Genomic DNA, 22,497 nt, shown 5'->3' on the forward strand with positions numbered 1-22,497 from the left:
TACCACCTATGATTTCAGCTGCTCTCCCTCAATTCCCTGCAATGGCTTGGGTTAGGACAGATCAAAGCCAGTATCGGACCTTAATCCAGGTTTCTCATGTGGGTGGCAAAAACCCAATTACTTGTTCCATCACTGTTGCCTCTCAGGTTCTACATTTGCAGGAATCTGGAATCAGAAGCAAATGGCAGGATGCAAATCCAAGTGCTCTAATTTGGGATGAGGGTATATCAATTGGTGTCTTAATAGCTAAGCTAAGCACTGGCCATTTGATACTATTGTTTTGTTTTGAGAAATAAACTTTCTATCAGTCAAATAAGTAAGGCTACTTCAGACCTGATATATATTATCTCCTTAAAATCAGCTAATATTCTAGGTGCAATTAACTTCCCATTTTGTCCTTTAGCTTTCACTACTGAATCTGATCATTAACTTTTTAAAAGATTTATTTAAGTATGATGATTGGGTTAATACACGGTTATGTGACATGTGCCTCCCTCCAAACCTTGTTATGTCAGCATATTACTTGCATCACTTGTCTTATGTGAAAAAGAAAAAAAAGGAAGATGTGCAGAAAGAACTGAAGACCAAGAGAGAAAGGTTGTTCATCTGCTATTTTACTGCCCAAATGGCCACAATGGTTGGAGCTGAGCCAACCTGAATCCGGGAACCAGGAGCTTTTTCCAGGTCTCCTATCTGAGTGCAGAGGCCCAAGGACTTGGTCTATCCTCCACTGCTTTCCTAGGCCATAAGCAGGAAATGTGGAAGTGGAACAGCTGGGAAATGAACCAGAACCTATGTTGGCTGCTAGGGCATGCTACGGGGGATTAACCTATTGTGCCATCACACTGACACAATCCTTTAACTTTATTATTATTATTATTATTATTATTATTATTATTATTATTATTTGGGAGAGAGGAAGAGTTTCCCAAGTTACTAGCTCATTCTCTTGGAGATGTTTGGGAATCAAGGACTCAGTCTAGGCATCTTCTCTGCATTTTGACTGTTCTACCAAATATGTATTGTCTTTTACACTTTTTCTATTGGTCTAAATGTTTTGACATAGCTGTATATTTAATTGCTATATATTTAATAGCTACATATTTAACTTTTCCAGCAAGTTCTGCTGTATTGTTCCTTCATAAAACCCTAAGCTATTTGGATATAGAAGGAATATTCCTTAACACTGTCAAAGCAAATATGACAAACCCACAGCCAGAAACAAACTGAATGGGGGAAAGTTGGAAGCATTTTCACTAAAATCTGAAATCAGATGTCCACTTTCATTATTCATTCAGTACATTTCTGGAAGTTTCAGCCAGAGACATCAGGGAAAAAATACCAAAGGGATATTAACTGGAGTGGAGGAAAATAAACTATCCCTGATTACAGATGACATGATCCAGTTTAAGGGGAACTAAAAAATTCCACTAAGAGACTACGGGTCTCAGAGTTTCATGATGCTACAGGCTATACAATCAACACACAAAAAGCAATAGCTTTTGGGCCCGGCGGCATGGCCTAGCAGCTAACGTCCTCGCCTTGAAAGCCCTGGGATCCCATATGGACGCCGGTTCTAATCCCGGCAGCTCCACTTCCCATCCAGCTCCCTGCTTGTGGCCTGGGAAAGCAGTCGAGGACGACCCAATGCACTGGGACACTGCACCCGTGTGGGAGACCCGGAAGAGGTTCCAGGTTCCCGGCTTCGGATCGGCGCGCATCGGCCCGTTGCGGCTCACTTGGGGAGTGAATCATCGGATGGAAGATCCTCCTCTCTGTCTCTCCTCCTCTCTGTATATCTGGCTGTAATAAAATGAATAAATCTTTAAAAAAAAATCAATAGTTTTTGAATACACAGACAATGCTGTGGCTGAGAAAAAGCTCACAAAATCAGCCCCATTCACAACAGCTACAAAGGATATTAATACACCATGGAATTAATCTAACCAAGGATGTGACATATCTACAGCAAGAATTACAAAACATTAGAAAAAGGAGCAGGGACTAGTATTAGGTCATAAAAGGTAAAGCCACTAGCATTCCATTGGGCTGCAGTTTGAGTCCTTGCTGATCCACTTCTAACCCAGGTTCCTGATAAGACATCTGAGATAGAGGTGGAACATGGGCCAAGTGCTTGGGCCTTTACACCCACACAGGAAATTCAGAAGAAGCTTCTTGGGTTGGGCCTTGTTTACTCTGGAGAGTAAGCCAGTAGAAGGGAAACTCTGCTCACTTTCATTCTCTGTAACTCTTTCAAATAAATACAAAAAGAAAGAGAAAATAAAAACGAGAATGAGGATGGAGAGAGAAAGGAAGAAGAAAGGAAAGAAAAAAACACAAAGAATGGGAGAACTTACCATGTCCATAGGCTATAAGGTTATCATCAAATTGTCCATACTACCCCAATTAATTTACAAATTTGGCTTGATTTCAGGGAAAATAACACTGTTCTTAGGTGTAGAAAAAATCATGCTAAAAAATCACAAGAGACTCTGAATAGCTAAACCTATCTTAAAATACACAAACTAAAGCTGGAGGAATCACAATACCAGATTTCTGTACATACTACTGAGCAGTAATAGTCATGACAGGCTAGCACTGGCACAAAAAGAAATGCATACCAATGTAACAGAAATAAACTCCGGAATCAATTCACACATCAATAGACAGCTAATATTTACAAATGAGCTAAAATCAATCCCTGGAAAGAGTGCACTCTCTTCAACAAATGGGGCTGGGAAAATTGATCTCTGGGTGCAGCAGCATAAAATAAAGTCTCTACATTACACCTGGTACAAAAATCAATGCAAAATTTAAATCTATGACCTGATATCATCAAATTACCAGAGGAAAACATCAGGGAAACTCTGCAAGATATTGGCACAGGCAAGGATTCAGAAGAGCTTCTAGAACCAGAGGCAATAAAAGCCAAATTATACAAAATTGGGTTATATCACACTTCTTCACTGACAAGGAAGCCAACAAAATAGAGAGGCATCCAAAAGAAAGGGAGGAGATATTTACAAAGTATGCAACTGATAAAGGATTAATATCTATTCTATAAAGCACTCCAGAAACTCAAAAACAAAACACACTTCAGGACATGAACAAGGATTTTTCAAAATACTTAATTCAAATAGCCAACAGACACTTGGAAAAAAAGTGCTCACAATCACTAGCCATCATGTTAATGCAGATAAACAAAATGAGGTGTCACCTCACTCCAGTTAGAATAGTTATCATACAGAAATCAGAAGATAATAAATGCTCACAAAAAGTGAATCCCAATCTACTGTTGGTGGAATATAAACCAGGGCAACAACTATGGAAGACAGTATGGAGATTCCTCATAAATATGAAAATAGATTTAACATATAACTCAGCTATCCCACTCCTGACAATTTGAAGGATTTATCTCTACCCATATATGTTTCAGCAGCTCAATTCACAATAACCAAGATCTCAAATAACTGAGATGCCCGTCAACTCATGACTAGGGAATATACTATAGTATATAGAACCATAAAAAGCAATAAAATCCTGTCTTCTGCAACAAAATAGACACAACTGATAAAAGGCAAAAAATCTAAGTAATCATAAACATGCAAAAATATCCAGGTATAACAAAGTAATTTCTACACTGCGTATTAACAAAGAAAAAATGATCAGACTTTAAAAGAAGCATAACAATAAAAAGTACAATGGCTGAGGTATCAGTCAAGACCAAATCAGGACAGATACTGTATTAGAATTAGCAGACAAGGATTTAGAGCACTAATTATAGTTGTTCTCCATATGGTCAATAATGTAAAAGAATGGAAACATTACAAAGTCAAGGGCACTCAACTTCTGGAAATGAGGCTACAGTATTTGAGAAATCATACAGCTGAAATTAACAGGAAATCACACATATTGGAAGAAGTATAGTTAGTTGCAAGAGGAATTTAAATTATGAGAAAGGAGACTAAAAATGGACATACATCAAAGAACTGTAAGGAAGGTCATGAGTCTAGGATATATGTGAGCATACTTAAAAACCAGGATTAAAGGAACCAGAATTAAGAGACAAAGTTCTTTTGGTGCAGAAAATTTTAAAATCCACATTTGCCACATAATATGTATTTTTAGTAACCTGAAAACCTTTTCTCTGCAGACTGTAATTCTTCAAATAAGCAGGAAGAAGAGGGAAGGCATTTTAAAGATACCTTAAAAATGCTATTCTCTTGTGTTACATTATACAACATAACTAAGCTTAGCCTGGTGGAGGCTATTTGGTTGGGACTAACTTCTCATTAGGCCTTTGAAAGAAGAGAACATTTTTAGATTCGCCTTTATTTCCTTGAAAGATTGAGTGATTAAAAAAAAAAAATAAAACAAGATCTTTCACCTGCTGGTTTACTCCTCCAAATGATCACAGAAGTGGGGCTGAGGCCAGATCAAAGCTAGGGTCCTGGAATTCGCTAAGTTCTCCTGTGTGGGTGGCAGTGGCCAAAATATTTGGACCATCTTCTGCTGCATTCCTAGAGCATTAGCACGAAACTGGATTAGAACCAATGTTGTGATAATAAATGCCAGCACCACCACACCAGCTTCCAAGACAGCTTAAAGAACAGAGTGGATAGAGAAAGAGAAAGGCAGAAATTTGGCATACGACAAAGATTTGAAGATGCGGTAGGATATGCGTTGTGGAATGAAAGAAGCAATTAAAAGCTGAAAGACCCTCTTGATTCACAGCCACCAGGGAAATAGGGCTATACGAGACTCAGCCCTGAAAGTGTAAGACTTTCAATGTTGCCAACAAAACAAAGGTTTTTAGAAGATTTCTGTCTCTTGCATAGACAGAAAACAAGATCCCAGTCAGAACAACCTCTTTATGTGTTGATACATTCTGATCTATAGGAACTATATTAAGTTCCTTAAGTCCTATACTTGTGACAATTCATTAAGTATGATAGAAAAACATCCAGGGGATGATTATCAAACATTTTCAAGGTTCAGGAAAATGACATACTGAAATAACCAAAAAGTTAAGCTAATTCCAGGTGTTAGAAACATTAAGCTTTCTGATGTATCCAATTATCAAGTTGCCCAAAATACTGTAATAATAAAAACAAAAGATAAAGTACCCTAAAAGAAACTGTGCAGAAGAATCATTCACACAGAAAGCCAAATTTAAAATTTTGATAAATTTTTCAAATACAAGTGAGGTGCCAAAGAAATAGCAATATTAGGTTAGATTGTTTTCATGAACTAGATTTCAGTAATTGTCTTTGGGGGTTAGTTTAACTGAAAACTTTACTAAACCCTTGATTTGAACAACTTTTGGTATATTAAAGGGTAGTAAGATTATCCTTTTACAAAACAAATATGGCATTCATTTGAATTTCATGCTACTTCAGCTAAAAATAGTGTCAAGAGGGGACAATTGGGCCCAGTGTGGTAGCCTAGCACCTAAAGTTCTCGCCTTGCGTGCGCTGGTATCACATACAGGTGCCTATTCTAATCCCTGCGACCCCACTTCCCATCTAGCTTCCTGCTTGTGGCCTGGGAAAGCAGTCAAGGACGGCCCAAACCTTGGGACACTGCACCCGTGTTGGAGACCCGGAAGAGGTTCTGTGCTCTTAGCTTTACAATGGCTCAGCTCTGGCTATTGTGGCCACTTGGCGAGTGAATCAATGGACAGAAGATCTTTATCTCTCCTCCTCTCTGTATATGACTTTCAAATAAAAATAAAATGAATCTTTAAAAAAAGAGGGTGTTATTACATATTATATTTAAAATAAAATTCTGTCCTTTTTTTCCTTTTCATTTTTCAAATGTGAAATAATGTACTCCTAATTCTGAAAGGAAACTGGTATTTGTAATAGGGGATCAAGACACAAGAAAAGAATAAATCTCATGAATACAAAGTACCTCAAAATGTTCATGAAAATTTGAATTACAAGAACACTATTTTGGGTGCAAAATATTCAGAAATCCAAATGTAGAATTTTTAGTGATGTGCATTTTCCGCACAATTAGTGGAGACTGATTATATAAAAGCTTTTTCACCAAAATAGGTGTATCTTTTGATCGATTTTCCATGATTTTTTTGAAATAGATATACTTGAACACTCTCAACAGTTAAAAAAATAGCATGAGAATATAGCGCACATTTTCTTGAACTTCTAGAACTAAACTACACATATACTACAAATTACTGGTAAGTCGCAACAAGCAGCTAAGATGACTTAACTGGTATGGATCACTTTGTAAAGAGAAAATGCAGCACAATCAGGGAAAACCAAAGAAGAAAAGGAGGGAGAAAATAGATTGACTATCAAGGTGTGGTTATCGGTGGTATCAGAACAGAATGGTCAGTTTTTAACCAGCCTGGTGCACCCTCCCTCTTGTTGACTTCAGTTACCAGCTGCAGACATGAGAAGTGCCCTATGACTACCAGCTGATCACCATGGAGTTGAGCAATTAAGAATTTGTAGCAGAAACCGGCTATTTGAGTCAACACAGCCATGCTCCATGGCTTCACCAGCCTCAATTCAAATGATCTCCCCCAGCAATATGTACATTTGCAACAAAACCAACTGTCAACCCCTCTCTCTCTGGAGCTAAATTTTTCATACCTTGATCTGCATTCTCTAAACAACTTAGGCTGGGCCTGGCTTTTTGAGTAAAGCCGTAATAACTGAAGATGTAATGATTACCATCAGCTGGAAATTTAGAAAAAGATCATGCAAGGAAACAGAGACTTTTGAACAAAACAATTGTCCTTTAGTTTCCAAATATTCTTTTTTCTGGAGAACAAGTGGAAAGGTAGCAAAAGAAAGCAGTCACGAAAGCCATAGGCCACAGTATTTCTTGAGAATGATTCCACTTTGTCACTTTTAAAAGTGAGACTGTTAATAAAATTGAGAATTAATGAAGACTTGGTCATGAATTAGCCACTAGATAGAGGCAAGTTTAAATTGCAAATTACTTTTAAAGCCATTAACTGCCCAAACTTAATAGAATAAAATCTTCACAACGTTAAAGAATGTAACAGATGTTGTTTTGAAAGTTTAATGAAAAATATTTATCTACTGCTATAACGCAGTCCTATCTCCTTGAACCCTTTATTCTCTTCTGTATTTCATTTAAAAATCTGTTTGCAGATCTTCTACACATTGTTTTCTTTTTTAATTTTTTTAACCTAAGGCTCAAACTTATAAGAATACATGTTACTCTTTATGGAGTTATCCATATTGTATATTTGAATAGCAACAACAATGTACAGAAATGTTAGAATAAAATGTCTTGTCTCTAGGCAACACAACAGATGAAAATCTGTAAGCACAGGAAAACACATCTAATTAGTACAGCTTCAAGCTATAACCTGCACTGAGTGGCAATCGTGCTTTTTCTTATTTTTTCCTTTCATGTGGAATATTTAAAGTGGTCTAATATCTTGAAATCTTAGGCAATAGAGTCACAAGCAGTAAAGCAAAACTTGTATCAAGAAAGTAATGGTATTTCCATGTTGGGGGAAAACATGCTGTTAGTCATAAGCAAAGCAATTAGGACTTAAATTGTTACAACATGGAAGTTTCTCCTCAGGACCTGTTTATAGCTGGTTTACTGTTCTCTCAAGCAGCTAATGTACCAAACACGTGGCAGGTGGGAGGGCTATGCCAAAAAGAAAAAAAAGAAAAATAAAGGAAGAAGAACTCTACAGGGCTTAAGTGATTATAGAAATACAATAGGAAAAGACATACAGAATTAGCCCACCCCAAATAAAAGCTGAAAATCACAGTAACACCCTCACCTAGATAACATGACTGACCTTAAACCACAGACTGCAAGTGAGCATTTTTCAGTTTCCAAATATTTTTTCCTTAAAATGGAGTGGGGAGGATTGGAAACCGAAACGCAGAGACAGTAAATATTTCTAGGATGTTCACTTATTTTTACTGTTACAACTGAAGGAAATGTACCATTTTACCTTTTTTTGAGAGAGAGAACTTCGAGTTGAAAACACACAACAAATTTTGCAATTTTCTATAATAATACAAAGAATATATCCTTGATTTCACGTTTTTTCCTTTTAACTAGCTTCTAATCCTTTGTTTCCAGGTGTAAGAAAAATAGCAAATCATGAAAGAGAAAATAAGAGAGTTAATGTATTCCTGGATGAACCACTTTCACAAAAATGTCTTCCCTTTTAGTAGACAGACCTTTCAAAATCAAATATTAAACAAAGTTTCATCAGTTACATTGTGGCGAAGTGCTAAATAATTTTGTCTTTACCATAGATAAAAAGTTCATATATTCTGAGAAACTGCAAAGATGGCTTAGATACTGGTATGGAGTATAGTGATACCATAGTTTAAAATGGCTAGAAATACAATTTCGTTGTAAAAAAAAAAATACATACAGAATATGGCACATGTTTTAGCCCCTCTCCCAGCTTCCCAGGAATATGAAATGAAGAAAAAAATCCAGCTTGAGACAGGGAGAGGGAATTGAACTACATTATCCAGCCCACACAGTAAAATGCAGTGCGACAGTGAGTCCCTGAGTCTTTCCACACACATACCTGCAAACTGAGGTTGGAGCCTCCGCAGTCATGTGTCCTGCACTGTGCCTCCTCCAATCCCGCCTAAAAAACAAAAATCCAGCTCTAGAGAGGGGAGAAGCTGGAGCTTAAAACCAGGCCTACAGCTCCCAGCTCAGCCTGGAATCCGGAGGCCCCTGGCCTGCTAAGACACAAAGGTTTCTACATCTCAGCTGGTGCTCATGCACTGAGCCTCTAGAATTGTATGGAAACCTGCACTCTGGTGCAACTGATATGTTTCGGTGTGTGTTTATTAGCCTCAGGTGTGCCTGCTGGGCACTCCAGTGGCTGTGACACCCAGGTGTAACCCATTTAGTTCCTGTCTGTGTGGAAGGGCTGCCATTATCAACCTTCTGACAACCTTGTACAAATAGTTAAGACCATGCAACTACTTTGCTGTCCTAATGCAAGGCCTATAAAACCCAATCTTGAGCAGCTCTTCATTCCTTCCCTGATCAGTGGCTGCAGATATTCTGGACCTGTTTCAGACCCAAGTGGAATTTGATGGCTACAGATAACTCAGGGTGAGCTGTGGTCTACCCGAAAGCTGTTCTGATGTGATCTAACAATTTGGCATTGCTGGAAAAAAGGCAAGGAATACAAGATGATCACAGGCCTAGAAAGTGGCTTTCCTCAGGATGTTTCTGCCCTTCTCCTGTTCATTCTGAACAAGAAAGCAACTGCAAATTTGAGTTTGTGGATATTGTAGACTGGAATCAGTAAACACATCAATAGTAACCTTGAGGAAAACCTCAACCAAGGATTCTACCTAGTGCTGAAGTAACAGAAATATTCTTAGACTCAGAAAAAAAAAAGACCAGTTAGGATTTCTGAAGATTTACTAACAAAGCAAGATTTCTATAGCTAATCTTTAAATCTACAAGTAATACATACCAAAAAGTGGCAAGAACTTCCATGATCACACCTGAAGAAAAACAATTAGATGTCATAAACTATTCAGCAACTGGAATTTTTCAAATAGCTGGATGAAGACTCCAAAATGTTCATTTTAACGAAACTCAGAAAACATCAAAACAGATGATTTATTATTGTAAAAGAGATTTGACAGAGAGATGTAATTAATCAAAGAAAATGAAACAAGAATCCTTCAATTGAATATTTTAAGTAAATATAAACACATAACATAAGGCATCAATAGAAAAATAAATCAAACAGAAAAACAATCTGAACTCAAAGACACGCTGCTTAAGCACACATAGTTACAGGATCTAAAAGCCACAAACAGAATAAAGAAAGTAACACATGAGTGGGCTTCAATTTGCCTGTCTACAGACATCTTACTAGAAACCTTAAGCAGGAAATTCAGTGATTCTAAAAAGAATGAAAAATACCACTTAAATATGTCAAGTTTTAGGGATCTGTGCTGTTGTGTAATGTGCTAAGTTTCAAACTGCGGTGCTGGCACGCATATGAGTTTAGGATCCTGCCAGGGCTACTTCACTTCTGATCCAGCCCTCAGCCTATATTCTGGGAAATCAGCAGAACATGACTCAGCTCCTTGGGATGCTTCCTTCACCTGAGAGAAGTGCAGGAACGTCCAGGCTCCTGGATTTGGATCAGCAGAGTTATGGCCCTTGTGGCCATTTGGGAAGTGAACGTATAGAAGATTATCTCTCTTTCTGTCTTTCCTTCTCTCTGTAACTCTGCCTTTCAAGTTAAAAAAAAATCTTAAAATCAGAAGAAATAAATAAAAAAGGAAAATATCAGAAGATAAAAAACTCACTGGTAGAAGTATACAAATTTAGGGCCCGGCGGCGTGGCCTAGCGGCTAAAACTCCTCGCCTTGAAAGCCCCGGGATCCCATGTGGGCGCCGGTTCTAATCCCGGCAGCTCCACTTCCCATCCAGCTCCCTGCTTGTGGCCTGGGAAGGCGGTTGAGGACGGCCCAATGCACTAGGACACTGCACCCGCGTGGGAGACCCGGAAGAGGTTCCTGGTTCCCGGCTTCGGACTGGCGCGCACCGGCCTGTTGCGGCTCACTTGGGGAGTGAATCATCGGATGGAAGATCTTCCTCTCTGTCTTTCCTCCTCTCTGTATATCTGGCTGTAATAAAAATGAATAAATCTTTAAAAAAAAAAGGAAAAGAAAAAAAAAGTATACAAATAAATTATTATTCCTCTAATAAAGCAAATAGGGTATGTAAACCATTTTTATCATTAGTGTAAAGAATAAGTGTGAAAAAGAGGTAAATTTGAACAAAAAACTCAAAGTGTGGATATGCATGTGTGGAAGTATTTATTAGTATCTTATCTCTTTGTTTTTGATCATCTCTATCCCGATCTTTATTTTTAAATTATCATTTCAAATACATTGCTATAGCAAAAAAAGGTGGGGTTTTTTTACATTTATTTATTTTTATCAGAAATTCAGATATACAGAGAGGAGGAGAGACAGAGAGGAAGATCTTCTATTCACTGATTCACTACTCAAGCAGCCACAACGGCTGGCGCTGAACCAATCTGAAACCAGGAGCCAGGGACTTCTGGGTCTCCTGTGCAGGTATAGGGTCCCAAGGCTTTGGGCTGTACTTGACTGCTTCCGCAGGCCACAGACAAGGATCTGGATGGGAAGTGGGGTCACCAGAATTAGAAATGGTACCCATTTGGGATCCTGGCCTGCGCAAGGCGAGGACTTTAGTCACTAGATTGCCGTGCTGGGCCTGAAAAATGTTTTAAAAATCTCATGTCAACCATGAAACAAACCTATAATACATTAACAAAAAGTGCAAATCAAGGAATCAAAGTACACCACTAAAAAAAATACTTAGTCACAAATCAAGGTTGTAATGAAGAAGTAAGAAAGGAATGAATTAAAATAAAAATAGAAAACATGCTACAAGAATGAAATCTTGTCTTTTGTAACTAAATGGATGCAATTGGAAATTATAATGGTTAGTGAAACAAGACAGCTACTAAAAGGTAAATATGATTTGTTTTCCCTAATCTTTTATAAATAAAGCACCAAATATAAAAATGTAATCTATAATTACAAGAATGACAGTCTAGGATTTTATCATTGTGTACTACTTTTGTTCATACACTCAAGGAATTCAGATTTTTTTTTGTCTGTTTTGGTTTGATTTTTTGTTCATTATTAGTATATGCTACTTGCTGATTGTTTATATCTTTACCTAATGTAATGTTAAACCTTTAATTTTGAAGGGGAAATGAAAGTATGTTATTGCAAAACCTAGAAAAACAAAAGAGGGAAGGAGGAAGAGGAGGACTCGTGGGGAGGTCAGGCAAGAAGAGGGAGGCATTGGTAAATCTGTATTGTAATATACTTTAAATTTATCCACTTTATATAACTACATTAATAATTTAAAAGTGGGAACAGTATCTTTTCTTTCATATCAATAATCACCTATATTGCTAACAGACTGTATTTTACTATGACCAAATGAATAAGAAAACATGGCCAAATTAAATACTGCCATCAGGATATTCATTTTGCCTGTAAGGACACAAATAGAGTGTAACTAAAAGTTTAAAACAAGATATTCCATGCAGACGAAACATCAAAAAGGCCAGCCAAGCCCTAGTCCATAAGAGAAAATATATTTTAAATCAAAACCAATAAAAAGACAACAAGATGGCCATTATAAACTAATGAATGGTTAGAGTAAGCAAGAGGAAATGATAATTTTAAATATGTAACCTTTCAATGTCAGAGCACCCATCAACAAACAGCAAAATTTAGTAGATGAAAAAGGATAGGCTCCAATACAGTATACTAGGGGCATTCACACCTACTTCCAGAAATGAACAAACAACCCACAGAGAAAATCAACCAAGGGAACAGCATTACCTTTAACAATAGATATTTACAATGCATTCCACCTAATTGTTGAAGAATACAGATTCTTCACAATAGCAAATAGGATATTCTCCATGGCAGACGGCTTGATGATTTACAAAAACAAATCTCAAAGATGTAGGACAATAGAAATCAGACTCGAGTAGCTTTTCTGACCATATGCAATCAAATTAAAAATTGATGGCAAGGAAAACTTTTAAAATTATATAGATAGACAAATTACATTACATGTTCCTGAACAATCAATGGAACAGGAAGACACCATGTAACAAATATAAAACTGTTGACCTGCCTGTGTTTTGGCACAGTGGGTTAAGTTAGTGCTGGTGATATGGGTATACCTTATCAGAGGGCCAGATTCAGACAGCTTCTCTTCAATCCAGCTTCCTGCTAAAGCACCTGGGAAGACAGTGGAAGACAGCCCAAATACCTGGACTTCTCTCACACAGGAAGTTCTGCATGCACTTCCTGGCTACTGGCTTTGGTCTTGCCCTGCCCTAGCCCTTGTTGCCATTTTTGGAGCTAACTAGCAGTGGAGGATCTCTGTCTCTCCCTTGTTACTTTACCTTTCAAATAAACACAAATATAGAACTTCCTTGAAATGAATGCAATGAGAAACATAAAAATCCTTGCCTATCCTAAGGCAGTACTAGAAAAAAAAGTTCAAAGCTAATCAATGCCTTCATTAAAAAAGTAGAAATATCTTAAGTGAACAGTTAATCATTTCACCTCAAAGAACTAGAAATGCAAAAACAAATCTGTGACAGCAGAATAAAAAGAATAAAAGTACACAAATAAGTGATAGGTATGAAAAATTTTCCAAAAAAAAAAAAATCAATGAAATGTAGAATTGATTTCTTGAAAAGATTTAAAAGATCTAGATAAATCAGAAAACACAAGATTCAGTTGCACAAAACTAGAGATTGAAACAGAGATGTGACAGGCCTCATAAACAAGAAAACGAACAATTGTTAGCAATTACTATGAATCACCAGTCTGATAAACTTGAAGAAACAGAAATACCTGGAAATGGATACTTTATCAGGATTGAATTATGAAGAAATGGAAAAGTGAGCATTAATAAGTAGTCAGACTCAATCAGTAATAAAATGTCTCCCATCAAAGGGAAGAATGAAAATACATGACTTTATAGCTAAATTTTTAAAATTTCACTAATCTCACACTTTATTGTACACAATGGGTTTTGTAGGTTCAGAGAGAGGTAAGATGTAAGCAAACCTCCCAGGAAATGTTCTCTATAAATGAGGAGTATTAGCCACATAGTTATTGACTTCCATCATTATTAAAGCCCATGTGCTCAGTAATGATAATGACTGCTGTATTTTACCAAATGTTCAGAGAAGAATTAACACAGAACTTCATAAATTATTTTTAAAAATAGAAGAGCATGGAATTCTTTAAAATTAGTTTTGTGAGGTCAACCATACCTCAATATCAAAACCAAACAATGGTACATATGAAAACAAAGCTCCAGGACAATATTTTTGATGAGCAGAAAAGATATTCTTCATCAAAATACAAGAAAATTAAATACAACACTGTATTAAGAAAATTATTCACCAGGATCACTTAGGACACATCTAACAGATGCAAACAGGATTCAACTTACACAAATCAATAAATGTGTCATACTATGACTATGTCAATAGTTATAGAAGAGAGATTTTATAAAATTCAGTATCACTTCAAGAAAAAAAAATTCCACACAAATTAAATATAGAACCAATATGCCTTGGGGCTTATCAGGTAAATCTGCCATCTTTGATGCTCACAACCAAGATGGATACTGGCTAGTGTATGGACCGCTCCACTTCTGACCCAGCTTCCTGCTAATTGCCTGGGAAAACGCAGAGGGAATGGCCCACATAGTTCAATCTCTCTCACCGCTGTGGAAGAGCTGCAAGAAGTTCCTGGCTCCTGGCTTTGGCCTACACCAGCACTGGATATTGTGGCCAACTGGCGAGTAAACCTGGAGATACAAAATATTTATCTCTCCCTCACTCCATAAATCTGACTTTAAAATAATAATTAAAAACTAAAATGCCTCAACATATTATTGAAGGCCTTATAAAATGAGGGAATGGAGGGAAATCAAAGAATTTCTAAGATCCGGAAAATGACAAAGCTCATTTTTAGCTTTTATTCCACCGAGTAATTGAAGTCCAAGGCAGACAAGCAACATTCAGATCAGAAACATGAAAATCAAATTTTCACTGTTTGTACATGATATGAATTTGTATGTATCTTCCAAAACTTTGTCAAAAACTTTTACATTGCAGGACACAAGGTTGATGTGTACAAATCAGTAGCATTGTTATACACCATAGTGAATCAGCTGAAAACAAAATCAAGAAAGCAATTTCATATCTAATAGCCACAAAAATTTCTCTAAGAATACATAACTGGCGTAGTGAAAGATCTTTACAATGAAAACCACAAATTGTTGATGAATGCAACTAAAGAGGTCACAAAGAAATGGAAAGGTCTTTTAAATTTTGGAATAGAAGAAACATTATTGTTACAATGTGCATAATACCCAAAGTGAATTACAAATTCAACACAACTTCTATCAAATTTCAATCATTTTTCCCACAGAACTGAAAAAAAATACTACATTTTGTATGGAACCAGAAAGCATCCCTCGTAACCAAAGACATTTTGTGGATGAGAATAAAGCAAGATGCATTTCTTTACCTGACTTTAACATGTATCACAAAACTATAGCAATTAAAACAGAATATTTACAAAAAGAAATTATATTCATGGACCAATGGAATAGAACAGAAATCCAAGAAGTGAATCCACACATCTACAGATGATTAATCTTCAACAAATGTGCTAAGAAAATGAGTTTGAGAAAGAATTTTTTTCAGAAAATGGTAATGGGAAAGTCAAAATGTATATGCAATAGCATGAGCATAAACCCATATTTCTCATTTTCTATAAACTACAGTAAGCACGTACATGGAATATGTAAACCTTTAAGTACTGGAAGAAAGAGAAAAAGACTTCAGGACATTGAAAAGGACATGGATTTTCTACATCATACTCCCAAAAGCACAGTACACAACATCAGAAGTAGACAAATAGGAAGTTAATCAAACTCAGATGGTCTTAACAGCAGACAACAGAAAGAACAAAGTACAGAATGGGAGAAAATATTTACAAACCATACGTCTAACACAGGGTGGGCATCCAGAATATAAGAGGGGCTCAAACAACCCAATAGCAAAAATGCAAATGATCAAATTAAAACGGGTAGACATTTCTCAAAGAAACACATGCAAATGGCTAACACATGAATGAAACGATGCTTAACATCACTAATGAAAAAAAGACAAATCAAAAATCATTATTATTTTGTGTGTATTACCAGCACTATTGCAAACATAGCTTGTTAAATTTTTTTATATCTGTAAAACCAATGGTTAAGAATGATTTTCTAACATAATTTTAATGACTGATTATTTTTAAATATATTGTATGTGACTGAAATGAATGTGTTCTCATTGATTATTATTTTTAGATCTTGTCTGTTATCCTGCTTAACTGTGTTCTTTTCACTCTTTAGTGAAGCATCAAGCATTTGACTATTATATAAATTTAAAATATATTATCTCAAAAATTAAAAACCAGAAAAAGAGACAAGGAATTAAAGAGAAAGTAAAAGAGAGAGAGGAAGAAATTTAAAAAAGAGAGAAATGATAAAGGAAGAGAAGAATGAGGGGAAAATGAACTGGAAGTAGTGATTTGTTAAATTGTGTTTATGATCTTTTTTTGACTCTGTCCTCTTTGAATTAACACCACATCAACACAAGAACTGATGAGAATTAGGTTTTAGTAAGTATGCTTCTTACAATTACGTTTATTATTTTCCATGACACATTTCTGAGGGTACTGACATCCCACCCTTGTTCTCCCCTTTCTCCCTCCTGCCACTTTCCCAAATATTATTACAGGAGTATAGCCTTTTAGTAACAGTTGTAAATTTAACATTGTGCTATTTAAATGCATCAAAGCATTGTAGGTATAGACAAGGAAAGAATATCTAGTATTGTATTGTAAAGGTATATTTAACTGTTTTACCGAGAAGCCTCCTTTTACTCAGAAGCAAAGATGCCTACCGTGACATTTTCTCACTTCCAGTTCACTAATCTCAATTTAAATTCATCTATGAGAATATATGTGTATACTTGTTCACCTGTATATCTATATGTTTTGTATTTTGCATGAATATTGCCTTACATCAGAGAGAACGTGTGACATTTTTCATTTTGGGATTGGTTTATTTCAGAGAGTATAATAAACGTAGATTATATTTGACAGGGCTGGGTCAGTCTGAAGCCAGAATCCAGTATCTTTTTCTGGGTCTCCCACCTGGGTGTAGAAGCCCAAACACTTAGACCATGGTTTGTTGGTTTCCCCAGGCATTAGCAAGCAGCTCAATCAGAAATAGAACAGTTGGAACTTGAACAATCATCCATGTAAGATGCCAACCCTGCAGGTGATGGCTTAATCTACTATGCCAGAACACCAACCCTGACAATTTTTTAAGTAAAGAATTTTTTAAAATTTGCCTGAAGCAGAGCCCCTGACTTAAAAAGCATAAAATTTAAAAATGTTGGAGGCCTGGGGTTGTGATGCAATAGGCGAGTTGCTGCTTAGAACATGTGTACTCTGCCTGCGTGATCCCATTCATATCCCAGCTGCTCTATCACTGATCCATTCTGCCATTAATGTGTCTGAGAGTCAGTACATGATGACCTCGGCATCTGAGTTCCTGCCATTCACATGAGCAACTCAGGTGGAGTTCTTAGTTCCTGGCTTCAATCCGGAACCATCTTGGCTGTAGGCATTTGGAAGAATATACCAGTGTAGAAAAGAGTCTCTCCTCTCATTCTCAGTCTCTCTAACTCACTGTGGTTTTCTAATAAACAATATTTCAAAAACAAAAGAAGGCTTAAAAGAAGCACAAAAATTATAGTGGGTAGTACAATTTAAAAAGAAGACAAAAGCAGTTCCTATATAGATGTCAAAGATGCTTTGAGCAGGAACTCCTGAATGCGGAGGTACTTTGCAATAAGCTTTGTAGATTTAATATGTTTTTTTCCCAGGGAGAGTGAAGGTAGATAATTCAAACTTATACAATGAATTATTCAAACAGCAAATACAAAGTGTTAGGAATTTTGGAGATGAAAAATTGCAGGGCCCAGTCTCCCAAGGGTTACCTCCACAGCTTAGCTTGTTTCAAGGGGTAACAGATGCGCAATCTTGGCCTGATACATTTAGCCCCTGGCTTGACCACAAGTTCCTGCTTCCCTGCTTGCCATTTATTAAGATGCCCCCAGGGGGTTCTTAGGAGTTGCTGGAGTATTGGAAAAATACTTGGATGAACTAGGCAGACTATAAAAAGGCAGGCTAAGTTCAAATAAATGGCATTTTCTTTGCATGAATGACCCAGTGCAAGTTGTCTTCTTTGTAACCCTAGTCCCTCTGCTTGACTCAGGGTACAGTGTGACGTGGGCGTTGCCGACAATTATCACTAAAATTATCACTAAATGCGGAATGTACTAGTATGAATGTCAAATATGAATGTTAACTACATTCATGTTTGGTTCATGTATTTGTCTTAAATTCTTTCTTTTAAAAAGATACATGTATTATGAAAATTGAGTTACAACAAAAGAAGGAGAGACAGAGACATAGAGACTTTTCCCATTTGTGATTCAGTCCCCAAATAACCAAAATGACTACAGCTGTGCTGGGATGAACTAGCTATAACTTTTATCTGGATCTCCATGTGAGTGGTAGAGACCTTAGCATTTAAGCCATCCTCTGCTGCTTTCCCCAATATGCTAGCTGTAAGCAGGATCAGAAGCAAAACAGCCAGACCTCAAACTGGTGCCTGTATAGGATTAAGGCATTATAGACAGCATCTTAATTTGCTCTATCAAAGTGCTGGGCCTGTTTTAAATTCTTAAAGAAAGATGGCATATATAAACAAAAAGGATTCGTAATCTACAGCTGAAATTGCTCTGAGACTGCTTCTTTGTAACCATAGAAATCAAAAGTTGACACTACCCTCAGTAAGAACCCCCGACACTCAGCCTCCATAGCCTCTGCTAGCCATGAAAATAATCTTCCTTATTTCTACCACTGGCATTGCCATTATTATCTTTTCTTCATATAAATCATAATATAAGTTAAATAGTATAGGATATATATGTGTGTATATGTGTATATATATGTGTATATGTATATACACACACAAATATATATATATAAATTGCTGCTTGTAGTCCAACTTTTGTTTGGCAAAACAGTAGCTTGTTCTTTTTAATTGATGTTCAGTTGTATGGTTGTTTATGTATGTTTGAGGTTTGTAAGCTTAAACTTTTAATCAAAAATGGATTTAACGTTTTTCAAAAATTGTTAAGGAATTTCAAGTCATGTATTAGCTAACATGCACACAATTTTCTGAGTATCATATTCAAATGTTAACACTAATCAGCAATTTTACATATTAGGGAAAACACCTTTTGAGAACTGCAGAGGCAATCAGATCACTTCTTTGCCTTTCTTGATTCCTTTTAGTTTTTTCCCCAACACTAGTCAGCTTTGACATCCCCTTGAATTCCATGTTTTATTCCTTAGTTGGAGGTACACTTAGATGCACCATACATATATTGTGCTCAGCTCAAAAAGTGTTTTTTTTTTTGCCCCAAGTACAAAACACTAAACATCCTTACTATGAAAACACATCACATTCATTCATTTTATAGATGCATATATATGTGTTATATATATACCTAAAAGATTAACATACATATTTTGTTTACCAATTCCAAAATAATTTTGTTTGAAACTTCTCTCTTTCTCTCTGATGAAGTAAGTGTTATTTTCCTCTTTAGAAAGTTCTCTGTTTTGAGATCAACAACTTTCAGGCCTGCCATCTGGAAGGTTTCTCATTCAGAGAACACACAAATTCTCTCCTTATTATCCTCCAATGAATCATCCACCTATGGATCTGTGACGCTGATGATGTCTTGTGCTCTTAATGTTTGCCTGGAGGAAAGTATCATTTCAAGGACCAGAAGCAGAACTTCCCACTTTAATTACCAATCCTGATCATTACCCCTTCTAATTCCTAATATGCATTTGTATATACTTCTGAGAGGAACAGAAAGCAAATTTTTACCAAGAAAATGGTCAAGGTAGAAATTAGACTTAAGAGTGGTCATGAAAAGCTGCTAAGAAGCTAGTGTGTAGGGCCTCCAAATACTATTTGTGCTCAAAGACTAAAAACATTTCATTATTTTTCAATTTTGGAGTCAAAAGCATAAAAGCTGTCAGAGTGAGAGATATTCTTGCTATTGTGCAGCTATGAATTCCAGGAAAGCCATAAAGTTTATTTCACATCATCCATGCCAGCTACAATCCCACTGTTACTTAACCACCTCAATGGTAGTTAATGATCCTACTGATCCTCAATGTAACTTATGACTACTGTTTAAGAGATGTGTTAATCAATTGTGTGGGACTTCCGGGTGGCTTGGAACTAAATAGCACTAATAATATGCATGCAAGCATATGGAAATAGGATAAACATTTAAGGAGAAATGATGATGTTATTTGAAAAATGTGAAAGAACTTTTTAAAGTGCAGTTTTACATAATATTTAGTTTATTGCAGAAAGACACTGTTCTTGAATAAAGTATGTTTTATTATAATATTTAATGTAATAACAGTGTTAGGAAATTTTTCTTTATTCTCAAACAATAGATAAGAAGTTGAATTTTATATTGTAACCATAAAAATATAATTTTTATGTATTTAAAATGAACTAAATATCCATTACTGAGTGATTTCCTTGTATTCCACTTGTTAGTGAATGTTGACTATCCCTATCTGAAACTTGTCAAAACTCATGATTTCAATTAAGTCAGTTATGAATTTCAAGATACTTATGGTATGTTGAAGAAGCAATGAAAAAATAACAGTCACCTGAGCTATGCTCCATGATAAACTAGCCAACCATTATTGGGAAGCCAGGGGAAAGAAATTTCATCTATATAATCTAACTTTTATCTGGAAACCTTCTGAAAACTTGAGCTGAATGAATTTGGAAGCCAGGAAGAGTTTTAGGAAATAAAGTTGGAAGGAGATATTGTTCACAGATAAATTATCTCATGAATCTCTGGAGAAGCCTTTTAGAAAACACCTTTTTTATTTTCTTGATTTTCATCCAGGTGAAAAGCAGAGAGACAAAAGGGGGAGATAAGTCTTCACCTGCTATCTCATTGCCCATATTCCCACAAAAACCAAAGATGGCCCAAGCCTAATCTAGAACCCGGGGATTTCATCCAGATCTCCACACAGGTAGCAAAGGCCCAGGCATTTCACCTATCTTCAACTCCCACAGTTCATGATAGAGTGGCTGGGCCTGGAATGGTCTTGACATAGAATGCTGGCATCATCACATGTGCTTAACCCAGTGTCCACAATGTCCACCCCAGATGTTATGAACCATATTTTCAAAAAGAATATTGTAATTATGGGAACGATCTGTGGTCAAGTATTTTGTAACTGAAAGGTTGTTCACTTTCCCAGCTCTGAGTAAGACTGAGATAATGGAATAGAAAGCTCTACTCAAGCCATAGTTTTTCTTACACGAGACTTCACAATTTCAAGACATTTTCACATAAGACACATTATTTTAAGCTTATATGAACCTTGTGAAGCAGCAGGCACACATCCTTGTTTCCATTTCCACATGAAGGAGCAGAGGAGTAGTGTGATAAGAAATGGCCCTAAGATTAAAACAGTCTGATGGAATTAAATCTGAATCATTGCATTTCCCTATTTTGCATTATATTTTTACATTCTGTAACTCTTAGTCTCATTGTTACGGTAAAAAAGCATACAATAACTGCCATGTTTTTGTTCTTATCTTTTAAAAACATAATTCATTCACATTTTACAAGTGGGAATTGAACAAAGGGAACTCAGAGATGTCAGAGTTAACATGGTGGCATCTCCTGGAAAAAGCCAGAACACATGAACAGGTACAAGAGTCTTGAAGGAATGCTTAAAATTCATTCTATATGGAGATTTGCTTCCATAAGTGTGAAAACACAGTGTGTTTGAATAATTTTTTGAATCAATTTCTGTTCACAATATAATCACATTGCTCTGAGTAACGAAAATAATGGTTATGGGCCTTTCACAGTAGCCTAGTAGCTAAAGGCCTTGCCTTGCATGTATCAGGATCCCACATGGCTCCTGCACCTGCATGGGAGACCCAGAAGATGCTCCTGGCTCCTGGCTTCAGTTCAGCTCAGCTCCAGCTGTTGTAACCACTTGGGGAATGAATCAGTGGATAGAAGATGCTCCTCTCTGTCTCTCCTCCTCTCTGTATATCTAACTTTTCAAAAAATATAAATAAATCTTAAAAAATGCTTATTTGAGTCTAATATTTATAGTACTGTTTAGTAGTTGGTGCTTCTACCAGGTTAGGTAATAATTGTAAGTTAATTGATATTAAAAAGCAAAAAAGTAAAATAAAATGAGGAGAATCCATGGAAGCAAATTTAAATATGCAATGCTCTTATGGAACATACAATAAACTAGCCCATTGTGATATGCAAGAACAGATCAGACACATGAGACATAACTCCACACATTTTTCAGTCCTGTTGGCTGTATCTGAGAGTTACGCAGAATATTATAAAGCTGGGTAAATCATGTGTGTTCTGGTGCTGACAATTATCAGAGAAGCCTAATGAGTTGATCCAAGTGATACTTAAAACCCACAGTAAAATTAGTTTAGATGAGGGTATAACTCTTAAATTCATCATAGATTTTATTTTCCTCTGTCAAAGATGCAATAATACTAAATATAATTCACATGAATTAAGGCTCCATAATAGTTTCATTTTTCATTTCTCATTAATTACTTAACATTATAATGAGGACTAAGCCCATAAATGAAACTATGAAAATAGGCTATAATGATGGACTATAAACCTCATTTTTTGCTGAGCTTAATCTG

At 36.3% G+C, this 22,497-nt stretch overlaps 1 non-coding gene across 1 annotated transcript; it reads left to right on the forward strand.

Moving 5' to 3' along the window:
• The first annotated feature begins 427 nt into the window (after positions 1 to 427).
• On the forward strand, positions 428 to 533 carry LOC118759954 (small nucleolar RNA U13). Its single transcript, XR_004996492.2, has one exon. It is a non-coding gene; the product is annotated as a small nucleolar RNA U13 (small nucleolar RNA).
• The last annotated feature ends 21,964 nt before the right edge of the window (positions 534 to 22,497 follow it).

The sequence above is a fragment of the Ochotona princeps genome, chromosome 14, assembly GCF_030435755.1.
Source record: "Ochotona princeps isolate mOchPri1 chromosome 14, mOchPri1.hap1, whole genome shotgun sequence".
NCBI classification, from domain to species: Eukaryota; Metazoa; Chordata; class Mammalia; order Lagomorpha; family Ochotonidae; genus Ochotona; species Ochotona princeps.